The sequence below is a fragment of the Hyperoodon ampullatus genome (assembly GCF_949752795.1).
Source record: "Hyperoodon ampullatus genome assembly, chromosome: 5".
Lineage (NCBI taxonomy): Eukaryota > Metazoa > Chordata > Mammalia > Artiodactyla > Ziphiidae > Hyperoodon > Hyperoodon ampullatus.
In genome coordinates, this window is record NC_136918.1 from 12,502,196 (window position 1) to 12,517,302 (window position 15,107).

Sequence of the window (15,107 nt, forward strand, 5' to 3'; positions counted from 1 at the left end):
ATTGCCAGATAAATTAGGCAAGAAAAAGAAATATAAGTCATCCAAGTTGGAAAGGAAGAAGAAAAAGTGCCACTGTTTGCAGATGGCATCATACTATATATAGAAAACACTAAATACTCCACAAAAAAACTATTAGATCTACTAAATGAATTCAGAAAAGTTGCAAGATATAAACAATATACAGAAATCTGTTGCATTCCTATATAGTAATAATGATCTATCAGAAAGAGAAATTTAAAAAACAATTTCATTTACAATTGCATCAAGAAGAATAAAATACCTAGGAATAGATTTAACCAAGGAGGTAAAAGATTTGTACTCTGGAAATTATAAGACTGGTGAAAGAAACTGAAGAAGACACAAAAAAAGATAAACTATGCTCACAGATTGGAAGAATTAATATTGTGAAAATGTCCATACTACCCAAAGCAATCTTCATTAAATGCAATTCCTATCAAAATACGCATGATATTTTTCACAGAACTAGAACAAATAATCCTAAAATTTATATGGAACCACAGAAGATGCCAAATAGCCAAAGCAATCTTGAAAAAAGAAGAACAAAACTGAAGTATCATGCTCCCTGATTCAAACTATACTACAAAGGTACAGTAATCAAAACAGTATAGTATTGGCACAAAAACAGATACATAGATGAATGGAAAAAAACAGAGAGCCCAGAAATAAAACTATGCTTACATGGTTAATAATCTATGACAAAGAAGGCAAGAATATACAATGAGAAAAGACAGCCTCTTTAATAAATGGTATTGGGAAAACTGGACAACTACATGCAAAAGAATCAAACTGCTTTCTCATACTATATACAACAATAAACTCACAAAAGATTACAGACCTAAATGTAAGACTTGAAACCATAAAACTTCTAGAAGAAAACATAGGTAAGTACACTCTTTAACACTGATCTTAGCAATATTTTTTGGATATGTCTCCTCAGGCAAGGGAAACAAAAGCAAAATAAACAAATGGGACTAAATCAAACTATAAAGCTTTTGCACAGTGAAGGAAACTACTACCAACAAAACAAAAAGGTCACCCACTGAATGGGAGAAGATATTTGCAAATGATATGTCCAATAAGGGGTTAATATCCAAAACATACAAAGAACTCATACAACTCAACATCAAAAAACCAAACAACCCAATGAAATATGGGCGGAGGACCTGAATAGATATTTCACCAAAGAAGACACACAAATGGCCAAACAACACATGAAAAGATGCTCAACATAATTAATCACTCAAGGAAATGCAAATCAAAACCACACATGAGATATCATCTCACATCTGTTAAAATGGCTATTATCAAAAAAAATAAATAAATAACAAGTGTTGGCGAGGATGTGGAAGAAGGGGAACCCACATGCAGTGCTGATGGGAATGTAAATTGGTGCATCCACTATGGAAAATAGTATGGAGGTCCCTCAAAAAAAATAAAAACAGAACTACCATATAATCCAGCAATTCCACTTCTGGGTATTTTTTCCAAGTAAACAAAACCACTAACTCATAAAGATACATGCACCCCTATGTTCACAGCATTATTTACAATAGCCAGGATATGGAAGCAACTTAAATGTCCACCAATGTATGAATGTATTAATATATAGAAATGATGATACATATCTAAAATGGAATATTACTCAGCCATAAAAAAGAATGAAATCTTGCCATTTGCAACATCATGGATGAACCTAGAGGGTTTTATTCAAAGTGACATAAGTCAGACAGTGAAAGAAAAATGCCATATAATTTCACTTACATGTGTAATCTAAAAAACAAAACAAATGATCAAACATAACAAATAACAGTCATAGATAGAGAACGAACAGGTGGTTGCCAGAGGGGATGGGAGTGGTGAGGTGAGAGAATTAGATGAGAGAGATTAAGAGGTACAAACTTGCAGTTACAAAATAAATGAGCCATGGGCATGAAATGAACAGTGTGGAGAATATAGTCCATAATAATGTAATATCTTTTATGGTGACAAATGATACTTAGATTTATTGTGGTGATCATTTTGTAATGTATAGAAATATCGAATCGCTATGTTGTGCACCAGGAACTAACATGGTGTTTTAGGCAATACTTCAAAAACAAACAAGCGAACAAACAATCTCACAGAAAAAGAGATCAGATTTGCAGTTCCCAGAGGCAGGAGGTGGGGGAGAAGAAACTAGATGAAGGTGATCAAAAGGTACAAACTTCAGCTATAAGATAAATAAGTACTAGGGATGTAATGTACATGATAAATATAATTAACACTGCTGTAGGTTATACATGAAAGTTGTTAAGAGAATAAATTCTAAGAGTTCTCGTCACAAGGAAAAATTGTTTTTTCTTTTATTTTGTATCTATATGAGATGATGGATATTTACTAAATTTATTGTGGTAATCATTTCATGATATATGTAAGTCAAATCATTATGCTATACACCTTAAACTTATACAGTGCTGTATATCAATTGTAAGACTGGAAGGAAAAAAAATAAAGTACAACATTGCTTCCCCACTTACTCCTTTCAGATCTCTCAGAGCACCTCCTTTGTGACTTATCTCCCCTTCTCCTTAAGCATCTGTTGGCATTCATTTTATATGTAAAATCTGAGTCCTTGTGTATGTTTGGGGTTTAGGAGAAGGTGAGGGAAGATGGATGACAGAGAGAGGTAAACACACTGAGAGATGCTCTGAGCCCTCAAAAAAAAAAAAAAATCTTGAATATACCTAGCGTGTAAATATTGTAGGGAAAATTCTGCCTATCTTCTTTTAAAAATTACTACACATTCTACTGCAATTTTAATATCTGTAGTGGTAGGAACAGTTATAGTTTTTAATTTTTTAATTATTTCTTGTCATAAACTATACTTATCTCACCTCAACACAATGAAGCTGAAGCAAACTAGCTTTGGCTGTAATTTTATATTACTGTTAAAAGGAAGCACCTAAAATCCTCACTGTGTTTATATAATCATTAATTTTTCACTGAAAATGTGAAATGAACTCAAAAGAAAAAATGTTTATACATTAAATATGATGGTCAAAAATGTACAGAAGTGCCAACTGACTTTTTCTAGCTTCCTAAGACCCTAAAAGAGATGTTATGGTATAGAATAGATGAGGAAATTAGTCCAGTACCATTTTATCCGATTCCTCTCAAATATCTGGTATCCCATCCAAATATTTCTATTGTACTAAAACTGAAGCAAATGCCATTGAAACAAGTACCGTATTAATTACAACGAGAATACCTTTGTGTTTTACAGATATTGTAGACAGTTACATTATTCGGTACAGTGCAATCATAAGATATAAGACGTGGAAAAGATAACTCATTCACATCCCTATTGAACTACGTGATAATTCAGGAAACAAATTATTCAATACAAGGCAGGAAATATGTAGTTATGACATTCATTAATGACACTTCAAGAGTCAATGTGGTCATCTGAATATGCCTCTATAACAAAAACAAAAATTTTACTGTTGTCAAACTACAGTGCAAACATTAATTTAATCTTTCATGTTCTATATAATATTATGATTTTGAAGAAAATAAAAAGATTCATGCGAAAATGGATTCTCTATTAAGCATTATTTCTAACAGGAATTTTTTAAAAGGCTAGTGAGAAATTTTTTAAAGGCTAGTGTTTTACATATCCTGGGAAAGAATTTTTTTAAAAGAAAAAAAAACCCTCACAGAGCTGGACATACCTAAAATTCCCATCTATATATAAACACTAGCACTTTCCTCATCTCAGAAATCTCATAAGAAATTAAATATTTATTTCATGAATTATTGATCAGTCTCTTAGGATCCCTCTGTGAATATGAAAATGATCAATATCTTTTTTAAAAAGTTAGAGCATAGAAGGCATTACATTTAGTTTTCTCAGAATTAAAACTATATTATAACTTTTCTACTTTCTACTTTTCACCTAAATTTGATTTTCATAGATAATTAAGACTGGAAACCTCCCTCTTTAAGATCTCTCATCACACAGGCAGAGGTTACCATCATCACTGCCCTCCATTTACATCTGTTTTTTTCATTAAAAATCTCAGACATTTATGCTGGCAGCTTTGGAAAGTACAGAAAACTGTTTATGTAGTTACGCTATTATGGGCAGTCCCCAGCTACTAGGTGGTAGTACTTTCCTGATCCTTCTTTCACAGTATCAAAATGCTTCCAAGGGTGATGTCATGTCATTGGCAGAGAAACTTTTCCAACTGAATCTTTTCTTTTTTTTTTTTTTTCTCAACTCATCCAATTATTCAAGGTCATAGTGACCCAAGCATTGAGGTTTATATGCACAAAATTAAGATTTCTATTTAGGTTGTAAATGAAATTCGTTTCAGAAATGACTTGTTTTCATGGGCACATTAGGTGATGTGTTCTTCCTACCTTTAACTTGTTTGTATAAAAATACTACCAATAGAGGACTGGTGACGTGGAAACAGCCTGAAGGGGTTAGTGCACCACGGCTAGCCAGGAGGAGGGAGTCGGGGAAAAGTCTGGACCTGCCAAAGAGGCAAGAGACTTTTTCTTGCCTCTTTGTTTCCTGGTGCGCGAGGAGAGGGGATTAAGAGCGCTGCTTAAAGGAGCCGCAGAGATAGGCGAGCATCGTGGCTAACAGCGCAGACTCCAGAGACGGGCATGAGACGCTAAGGCTGCTGCTGCCGCTACCAAGAAGCCTGTGTGCGAGCACAGGTCACTGTCCACACCTCCCCTCCCGGGAGCCTGTGCAGCCCGCCACTGCCAGGGTCCCGGGATACAGGGACAACTTCCTCGGGAGAACGCACAGCGCGCCGCAGGCTGCTGCAACATCCTGCCGTCCTCTGCCGCCGCAGGCTCGCCCCGCCTCCGTACCCCTCCCTCCCCCCGGCCTGAGTGAGCCGCAGCCCCCGAATCAGCTGCTCCTTTAATCCCGTCCTGTCTGAGCGAAGAACAGACACCCTCAGGCGACCTACAAGCAGAGGTGGGGCCAAATCCAAAGCTGAAGCCCAGGAGCTCTGCGAACAAAGAAAAGAAAGGGAAATCTCTCCCAGCAGCCTCAGGAGCAGGGATTAAATCTCCACAATCTACATGATGTACCCTGCATCTGTGGAATACCTGAATAGAAGACGAATCATCCCAAATTGAGAAGGTGGACTTTGAGAGCAAGATATATTATTGTTTCCCCTTTTCCTGTTTTTGTGAGTGTGTATGTGTAGGCTTCTGTGTGAGATTTTGTCTGTATAGCTTCGCTTTCACCATTTGTCCTAGGGTTCTGTTCATCCGTTTGTTTTTTTTTTACTTAAAAAAATTTTTTTTTCTTAATACTTATTTTTTATTTTAATAACTTTATTTTATCTTACTTTATTTTATTTTATTTTATCCTCTTCCTTTCTTTCCAATTTTTCTCCCTTTTATTCTGAGCCGTGTGGATGAAAGGCTCTTGGTGCTCCAGCCAGGAGTCAGTGCTGTGCCTCTGACGTGGGAGAGCCAACTTCAGGACACGGGTCCACAAGAGACCTCCCAGCTCCACGTAATATCAAGTGGTGAAAATCTCCCAGAAATCTCCATCTCAACGCCAACACCCAGCTTTACTCAACGACCAGCAAGCTACAGTACTGGACACCTTATGCCAAACAACTAGCAAGACAGGAATACAACCCCACCCATTAGCAGAGAGGCTGCCTAAAATCATAATAAGTCCACAGGCAACCCAAAACACACCATCAGATGTGGACCTGCCCTCCAGAAAGACAAGATCCAGTCTCATCCACCAGAACACAGGCACCAGTCCCCTCGACCAGGAAGCCTACACAACCCACTGAACCAACTTTAGCCACTGGGGACAGACACCAAAAACAATGGGAACTACGAACCTGCAGCCTGCAAAAAGGAGACCCCAAACACAGTAAGATAAGCAAAATGAGAAGACAGAAAAACACACAGCAGGAGAAGGAGCAAGGTAAAAACCCACCAGACCTAACAAATAAAGAGGAAATAGGCAGTCTACCTGAAAAAGAATGCAAAATAATGATAGTAAAGATGATCCAAAATGTTGGAAACAGAATAGAGAAAATGCAAGAAACACTTAAAAAAGAACTAGAAGAATTAGAGGAAACAACCAACAATGAACAACAGTAAATGAAGTTAAAAATACTCTAGAAGGGATCAATAGCAGAATAACTGAGGAAGCAGAACAGATAAATGAGCTGGAAGATAAAATAGTGGAAATAACTACCACAGAGCAGAATAAAGAAAAAAGAATGAAAAGAAACGAGGACAGTCTCAGAGACCTCTGGGACAACATTAAACACACCAACATTTGAATTACAGGTGTCTCAGAAGAAGAAGAGAAAAAGAAAGGGACTGAGAAAATATTTAAAGACATTATAGTTGAAAATTTCTCTAATATGGGAAAGGAAATAGTCAATCAAGTCCAGGAAGCACAGAGAGTCCCATACAGGATAAATTCAAGGAGAAACACGCCAAGATACATATTAATAAAACTACCAAAAATTAAATACAAGGAAAACATATTAAAAGCAGCAAGGGAAAAACAACAAATAACACACAAGGGAATCCCCATAAGGTTAACTGCTGATCTTTCAGCAGGAACTCTGCAAGCCAGAAGGGAGTGGCAGGACATATTTGAAGTAATGAAGGAGAAAAACTTACAACCAAGATTACTCTACCCAGGAAGGATTTCATTCAGATTTGATGGAGAAATTAAAACCTTTACAGACAAGCAAAAGCTGAGAGAATTCAGCACCAACAAACCAGCTTTACAACAAATGCTAAAGGAACTTCTCTATGCAAGAAACACAGGAGAAGGAAAAGACCTACAATAACAAACCCAAAACAATTAAGAAAATGGGAATAGGAACATACATATCGATAATTACCTTAAATGTAAATGGATTAAATGCTCCCACCAAAAGACACAGACTGGCTGAAAGGATACAAAAACAAGACCCATATATATGCTGTCTACAAGAGACCCACTTCAGACCTAGGGACACATACAGATTGAAAGTGAGGGGATGGAAAAAGATATTCCATGCAAATGGAAATCAAAAGAAACCTGGAATAGCAATTCTCATATCAGACAAAATAGACTTTAAAATAAAGACTATTACAAGAGACAAAGAAGGACACTTCATAATGATCAAGGGATCTATCCAAGAAGAAGATATAACAATTGTAAACATTTATGCACCCAACATAGAAGCACCTCAATACCTAAGGCAAATACTAACAGCCATAAAAGGGGAAATCGACAGTAACACATTCATAGTAGGGGACTTTAACACCCCACTTTCACCAATGGACAGATCATCCAAAATGAAAATAAATAAGGAAACACAAGCTTTAAATGATACATTAAACAAGATGGACTTAATTGATATTTATAGGACATTCCATCCAAAAACAACAGAATACACATTTTTCTCAAGTGCTCATAGAACATTCTCCAGGATAGATCATATCTTGGGTCACAGATCAAGCCTTGGTAAATTTACGAAAATTGAAATCGTATCAAGTATCTTTTCCAACCACAGCTCTATGAGACTAGATATCAATTACAGGAAAAGATCTGTATAAAATACAAACACATTGGAGGCTAAACAATACACTACTTAATAACCAAGTGATCACTGAAGAAATCAAAGAGGAAATCCAAAAATACCTAGAAACAAATAACAACGAAGACACGATGACCCAAAACCTATGGGATGAAGCAAAAGCAGTTCTAAGAGGGAAGTTTATAGCAATACAATCCTACCTTAAGAAACAGGAAACATCTCAAATAAACAACCTAACCTTGCACCTAAAGCAATTAGAGAAAGAAGAACAAAAAAACCCCAAAGTTAGCAGAAGGAAAGAAATCATAAAGATCAGATCAGAAATAAATGAAAAAGAAATGAAGGAAATGATAGCAAAGATCAATAAAAGTAAAAGCTGGTTCTTTAAGAAGATAAACAAAATTGATAAACCATTAGCCAGACTCATCAAGAAAAAAAGGGAGAAGACTCAAATCAATAGAATTAGAAATGAAAAGGAGAAGTGACAACGACACTGCAGAAATACAAAGGATCATGAGAGATTACTACAAGCAACTCTATGCCAATAAAATGGACAACCTGGAAGAAATGGACAAACTCTTAGAAATGCACAACCTGCCAAGACTGAACCAAGAAGAAATAGAAAGTATGAATAGACCAATCACAAGCACTGAAATTGAGACTGTGATTAAAAATCTTCCAACAAACAAAAGCCCTGGACCAGATGGCTTCACAGGCGAATTCTATCAAACATTTAGAGAAGAGCTAACACTTATCCTTCTGAAACTCTTCCAAAATATAGCAGAAGGAGGAACACTTCCAAACTAATTCTATGAGGCCACCATCACTCTGATACCAGAACCAGATAAAGATGTCGCAAAGAAAGAAAACTACAGGCCAATAACACTGATGAACATAGATGCAAAAATCCTCAACAAAATACTAGCAAACAAAATCCAACAGCACATTAAAAGGATCATGCACTATGATCAAGTGGGGTTTATTCCAGGAATGCAAGGATTCTTCAATATACGCAAATCAATCAACGTGATACACCATGTTAACAAATTGAAGGAAAAAAACTAAATGATCATTTCAATAGATGCAGAGAAAGCTTTCGACAAAATTCAACACCCATTTATGATAAAAACCCTGCAGAAAGTAGGCATAGAGGGAACTTTCCTCAACATAATAAAGGCCATATATGACAAACCCACAGCCAACATCATCCTCAATGGTGAAAAACTGAAAGCATTTCCACTAAGATCAGGAACAAGACAAGGTTGCCCACTCTCACCACTCTTATTCAACATAGTTTCGGAAGTTTTATCCACAGCAATCAGAGAAGATAAAGAAATAAAAGGAATCCAAATCGGAAAAGAAGAAGTAAAGCTGTCACTCTTTGCAGATGACATGATACTATACATAGAGAATCCCAAAGATGCTACCAGAAAACTACTAGAGCTAATCAATGAATTTGGTAAAGTAGCAGGATACAAAATTAATGCACAGAAATCTCTGGTATCATTATACACTAATGATGAAAAATCTGAAAGTGAAATTAAGAAAACACTCCCATCTACCATTGCAACAAAAAGAATAAAATAACTAGGTTGAAACCTACCTACGGAGACAAAAGACCTGTATGCAGAAAATTATAAGACACTGATGAAAGAAATTAAAGATGATACAAATATATGGAGAGATATACCATGTTCTTGGATTGGAAGAATCAACATTGTGAAAATGACCCTACTACCCAAAACAATCTACATATTCAATGCAATCCCTATCAAACTACCACTGGCATTTTTCACAGAACTAGAACAAAAAATTTCACAATTTGTATGGAAATACAAAAGTCCCCAAATAACCAAAGCAATCTTGAGAACGAAAAATGGAGCTGGAGGAATCAGGCTCCCTGACTTCAGACTATACTACAAAGCTACAGTAATCAAAACAGTATGGTACTGGCACAAAAACAGAAATATAGATCAATGGAACAGGATAGAAAGCCCAGAGATAAATCCACGCACATATGGTCACCTTATCTTTGATACAGGAGACAAGAATATACAGTGGAGAAAAGACAGCCTCTTCAATAAGTGGTGCTGGGAGAACTGGACAGGTACATGTAAAAGTATGAGGTTAGAACAGTCCCTAACACCATACACAAAAATAAGCTCAAAATGGGTTAAAGACCTAAATATAAGGCCAGAAACTATCAAACTCTTAGAGGAAAACATAGGCAGAACACTCTGACATAAATCACAGCAAGATCCTTTTTGACCCACCTCCTAGAGAAATGGAAATAAAAACAAAAATAAACAAATGAGACCTAATGAAACTTAAAATCTTTTCCACAGCAAAGGAAACCATAAACAAGACCAAAAGACAACCCTCAGAATGGGAGAAAATATTTGCAATGAAGCAACTGACAAAGGAATAATCTCCAAAATTTACAAGTAGCTCATGCAGCTCAATAACAAAAAAACAAACAACCCAATCCAAAAATTGGCAGAAGACCTAAATAGACAGTTCTCGAAAGAACATATACAGATTGCCAACAAACACATGAAAGAATGCTCAACATCATTAATCGTTAGAGAAATGCAAATCAAAACTACAATGAGATATCATCTTACATGGGTCAGAATGGCCATCATCAAAAAATCTAGGAACAGTACATGCTGGAGAGGGTGTGGAGAAAAGGGAACACTCTTGCATTGCTGGTGGGAATGTAAATTGATACAGCCACTATGGAGAACAGTATGGAAGTTCCTTAAAAAACTACAAATAGAACTACCATATGACCCAGCAATCCCACTACTGGGCATATACCCTGACAAAACCATAATTCAAAAAGAGTCATGTACCAAAATGTTCATTGCAGCTCTATTTACAATAGCCAGGAGACGGAAGCAACCTAAGTGTCCATCAGCAGATGAATGGATAAAGAAGATGTGGCACATATATACAATGGAATATTACTCAGCCATAAAAAGAAACGAAATTGAATTATTTGTAGTGAGGTGGATGGACCTAGAGTCTGTCATACAGAGTGAAGTAAGTCAGAAAGAGAAAAACAAATACCGTATGCTAACATATATATATATGGAATCTAAGAAAAAAAAAAAAAGGTCATGAAGAACCTAGGGGTACGATGGGAATAAAGACACAGACCTACTAGAGAATGGACTTGAGGATATGTGGAGGGGAAGGGTAAGCTGTGACAAAGTGAGAGAGTGGCATGGACATATACACGCTACCAAACGTAAAACAGATAGCTAGTGGGAAGCAGCCGCATAGCACAGGGAGATCAGCTCGGTGCTTTGTGACCACCTAGAGGGGTGGGATAGGGCGGGTGGGAGGGAGGGAGATGCAAGAGGGAAGAGATATGGGAACATGTGTATATGTATAACTGATTCCCTTTGTTAGAAAGCAGAAACTAACACACCATTGTAAAGCAATTATACTCCAATAAAGATGTTAAAAAAAATACTACCAATCTCATAATGACTGATATTTAAAAGAAAAAGTTAGGTATTCAAATATTCAAATGCTATGAGTGTTACTAACAGTAAATAAGTTTCAAGAATAAAAAGTAAAACTTCACACCAGAAGTCATGGTTTCTGTCTAAAAACTGATTTATTTTAGATTGTATCTAGACAAGTATGAAAATAATTATGTAGAATAAGTTAAAAACATATTTCAAATAAAATGTTAATTAAAAAGCACAAAATTGTTTATACACCATTATGAAAACAAATGAAAAATATGAATGCTCATGTCTATATATCACAAGGACATAAATACTGAAAGCAACTATGAATGAAAACAATATGAGAGGGTAGTGGGATTATAAGTGATTTTTAAAACTGTTTATAATTTAAAAGTTGTTCTTCCTAATAACATGAGATTTAGAGAAAGTAACTAAGAAATAAACTCAGCTTTACATACTTTGGTCTATAAACACATTATAAACAATTTATCATTTACAGATTATGTATATTTTTTTCAGACTATGTATACTTTTAAATGAAAGAAATGGTTTGAATATTAACATTCAGATTAAGGTTATGACTTACTGACGTTATAATCATCTCTTAGTAAATAAAACAATGTTAAATTACAAAATATCATATAAAAATCCTTTCATCTTTTATGATGGTTAAATAAAAAGGGTATGTCTAAAATGAGTAATCTGTTTTCTTTCCTCATTATCCTGAACACAGAGTAAAATGTGATATTATTTAACATATTCCTAAATAAAGTATTAGCATTAGTTGAATGCTTATTTCTATAATCCTTTCTCAAATTTTAAATTATACCAAACATAATTTTTACAATAAAAAAATTACTTCATTTTTATTGCCAAATAGAATCATAAAATCATGTCATAGAAAATATAATAGGATCATCATACTGCTTGAAATGCCGGAAACAGTGAGAGCCCAAAATGAATATGTTTCTTGGAAGACTTAAAATTTCTTAGTACACACAGGTCTTTGTAAATGACTGAGGACTAGAGCTCCTTTTCTTAAGAGAAGTCTTTCAATCGCTTTGTAAAACTCCTATCAGCATTATCCTGGAAATTTGGAAAAAACTGGTGAAAGCAATGGAATCACTGAATATCAGGCCTCACTCAGAATAACTAAATTCTGGGACCAAGCGCCCTCTTTAAAGACATTTAAATTTGATTAAAATATTACATTACCAAGGAGAAATAGCACACTATTTAGTTATATCTATAACTAATAGATATAACTGTAAAAGTCCATTTATCCAGCTGTAAAAGTCCATTTTTCTGCCTAGGGACAGTTACAGGAACCCACAGAAATTTTATGACTATTTTGCCCTGCCAGAAGAAAATCTACCTCACCATTCCCAAGAATAATGCTAGGTCATTAGATTATTTATAGACTCTGACATTCTATCACAATTTATTGAAAGGCTAATATATGCTACACATGTGCTGGACCCTGGCAAAACAAAAAGTGAACGGGATAGATATGATTTCTGTAATTCCTAGGCTAAAGACCCAGTAAGAGATGAAAAACAAAAGTTCAGTTCCATCCCTGTCCAGCGTGTGGTATTATGTTCTGTGATGGACAAAGTTCCAGATATTATAAAGGCATTCAGGAGACTTAAGGAATTAAAGCAAAGTTGACACCTAAAAGATGAACAGCACTTAGCAAGTGGGAATTAGGTCAGAGGACTCCAGAATGAGTGAAATGCATGTACAGAAGACTTGCAGACAGAGGAAACATGAAACATTTACAAAGTTCAAATTAACTCAGTATGGCAGGAGCTGAGGGAGAGAATTGGGAATGAGATATTCTGTATAGATATTACAGTATCAGGAGCGGGGGAGTAGATAGGATGGTAGACTTGGGACCCCTAAACCAGAAGCAAAATTTAAAAAAAATAACCAAGTTGAGAATGTGGAACTTCATACCTAAGTCTATAGAGGGCATAACACAGGTGAGTAATGTAACTGGGTTTCTGCTTCAGCAGAATAGTCTAGTTCCAGACTGCTAGTGGCTGATTGCTACTGGTGGGAGGTTGCAGGTGGCCTGAACTAATGAGGTTGCTCTTGACTCTAAGCAAATTAGACAAACCACCATGCATGGGAGTTAGAAAGGATGTCTCTTGGATTGGGAGTGGGAGGTAAATACAGTCAAAACAAAACCCAGGTTCTGGTTAATCAAGTGGGTGGAAGAGGAGGCAGAGCTGAAGGTCCTGACCTCCAGGTCTTGTATGACACACAGATAAATCGAACAACTGGGTATTCACACCCAGAGCTCAGGAAAGATAGACACTACAGAAAGGATTTGAAAATAATCAGCGCTGCTGACTTGGGAATGAAGCAGATTACCTAAGAATGCGTGTAGCTGGGGAATGGAAAGATGTCTCAGACAGACACCTGCAGAACACTTAACTAAAACAATGCAGGAAGAGGATCACCCAGCCCCTGAAACCCCCTACACACACAGAGTGTTCAATTTTAAAAATGTATATTAAAAAAAGAAAGAGAAAGAGAGAGACTGAAAAGGCCAGAAAATTATTAGACAAACCAGCAGAGCATCATGGAAGCAAAGGGAAGTATTTCAAATTGGACCGAACGGGATGAACATCGTCAAATGTTATCTTTGGATGAAAGAGAAATGAGGGCTGATGAGTGTCTACTACCCAACAAGGATGTCACAACAGACCTTGACAGGAGCCATTCCTGGGGGTGATGGGAAGAGGAATAGTGGTAGCAGTGACTTGTCTCTACTTTAAAGAGTGTGGCTGTGAAGGGGAGGGAAAAAGACAGGCAGGCTGGGAGGCAAGGTAGATTGAAAAGGATGTTGCAGTTTGTGTTGGCTGGGTTTCTAGGATAAGAAAGGCTTGAGGGTCTTTAAAATGTTAATGAGAAGGAGAGACTTAGAGCTGGGAAAATTGCTACCAGAAAAGGAGCCCACTGGGAAGGCTCTGTAGGAGGGCTGGATGGGATGAAAAGCAATGTGGAAAGATTAACTAGAGAAGGGGAATCTACTTCCTCCATTTTTATGGTGGAAAAGCTGCCAGTGTGGGCTTTTTCTTGAATGTCTTCCCATGCAGATAGCTTTCATTGGAATTCAGGCTACTCACTCCACTGAAACAGCAGACCCCATCTCCCCATCCTCTCTTCCCACAATGCAAATTTATCTGGTAATCTCTTTTCTAGGTATTTATGAGTAAGCCAGGCATCATCTTAGTATCTCAGAAGATTGTTTTAAGCACTGTATTACTAAACATATATGTGTACGTTTGTGTGTATATATGTGTGTGTATATACGTGTATATATACTTACATGTATATATAACAATTCATGTTCTATTTTAATTAGATTCCGGCGATACAATCTTATTACAGATTTTGCAGTCAGTAACACTGTCAGCAAGCTCAATTATACATGTTCCAAAAGCACATAAAATTTCATTAGACAAATTGTATCTTTGTCAACTATAATCCATCAACCTTGTTATAGAATAAGTGCAAGAGGAAGCATTCTGGACCTACAGTTACACCCCAACGTTAAGAGCTATTAACTCTGACAATGGTGACTCAGGTGAAACAAATGATTCCTTATAAACCTCAACATTTCTTATTCAGAGAGGATACTCTGTATGAGGGAAATGTGGCTCACTCTCAAGTAAGCTATTACATTAAACACTAAACTGAAATGTGTTACAAATAGAATAGAAAGTTATCCATCTGCTGAGGAAAAATCATCAGTTTGATTAATCTAAATGAAACCAGATAATACACTGTGTAAAAGGCGAAACTAGTAAATTGTCGGCACCAAAATAAAACCTCTTAAAGGTATTTTTAAATTTTTTTTTTAAGTGTAGTTGATTTACAATGTTGTACCAATCTCTGCTGTACAGCAAAGTGACTCAGTTATATACATATAGACATTCTTTTTTTTAAATATTCTTTTCCATTATGGTTTATCACAGGATATTGAATATAGGTTCCTGTGCTATACAGTAGGATCTTGTTG

The 15,107-nt window shown here is 36.1% G+C and overlaps 1 protein-coding gene across 2 annotated transcripts in view; it reads right to left on the reverse strand.

The window, feature by feature from the left end:
* PLOD2 (procollagen-lysine,2-oxoglutarate 5-dioxygenase 2) overlaps nucleotides 1-15,107 on the reverse strand; it is a gene marked incomplete at both ends in the record, with an annotated part of 105,877 nt that overhangs the window by 26,886 nt on the left and 63,884 nt on the right. The window lies entirely within an intron of this gene.